The 1,018-nt window shown below is 31.7% G+C and overlaps 1 long non-coding RNA gene across 1 annotated transcript; it reads left to right on the top strand.

The window, feature by feature from the left end:
• The first annotated feature begins 6 nt into the window (after positions 1–6).
• Positions 7–645, top strand: LOC109592281 (uncharacterized). The gene is made up of 4 exons (XR_002190268.1): positions 7–98; positions 151–238; positions 364–428; positions 481–645. It is a non-coding gene; the product is annotated as an uncharacterized LOC109592281 (long non-coding RNA).
• Positions 646–1,018: the final 373 nt, after the last annotated feature.

Genomic DNA, 1,018 nt, shown 5'->3' with positions numbered 1-1,018 from the left:
TCTTGTCACTGATGTACTGTACAATACTCTATCTACCATATTAGAAGGACTCCACCAGTTATTAGTTAATAGGTGTATTCACGTACAGCAATTGATTGGTCAGTAATTGCTACCACAATGCATGTACCATAATTACTATCTTAATTTTAGGGCCGTATTTTAGAGACCTAATTAAAGGAATGGGAAAATTATTTCTAGATATTTTGAGATTTATTATCAATATGGTATCTACTATTAAGTAAGTTATTCTAATTAAGTGAATGTACATGTACATGTAAAATTTATTGATACAAATGAATATAATTATAATTACAGGATTTTGTTTTCACCCCCAATGACTTTGTACTATTATTAATTTTATAGTGGGCATCTTCACAAATTATCAGTTCCTATTACAACTGATGTCCAGCAAGTTAAGAATTATAAAAGTTTGTCATTCATGTAACTTCATCTTGTACTCTCCTCCTCCTTTATCATTAGGTCTATTAAAGGACTTGTATCAACATTGTATGATTCCATTGACGTTATTAGTGGAAAATACTAGTTCATCATTTCATAGATCTGAGGATTTAACCTTTTTATTGGTTGAGACCAGCATTGCTATGACAACTTGTGTATGTAAATGGTAAGATAGTATTATGATTCTTGTTATTATTATTGTTACTTTTACATGTACAGTTGCTCCATAATCAGCCCCTGTACTATGGTATAGGGTCTTTGGCCAAATTTAGCCAAAAATGACTAGATGAAGAATCTCCCTTTTTATAATTTTTTTCTAATACATATACATGTTCTTATGTTGTGTAGCAAGTTTAGGCTGGTTCTGATCAAAAGAAAAATTTTTATGAATTTTTAAAGTTGCTCAAAAATTGGATAAAAGTCCCTTTACTATTAGTAACGCGGTAGCGTTACTAAGTAGGATTCACCCCCAAACAAAATGGCTGCCACGACTTTTGCAGCCTTGCTATACTGGGAAAACAAGCTCCTATGCTTACCAGACTTTATAGAGGATCTTATC

Source organism: Amphimedon queenslandica, unplaced genomic scaffold, assembly GCF_000090795.2.
Source record: "Amphimedon queenslandica unplaced genomic scaffold, v1.1 AMPQUscaffold_5725_Cont22310, whole genome shotgun sequence".
NCBI lineage: Eukaryota > Metazoa > Porifera > Demospongiae > Haplosclerida > Niphatidae > Amphimedon > Amphimedon queenslandica.
This window is presented reverse-complemented; position numbering and strand designations above follow the sequence as displayed.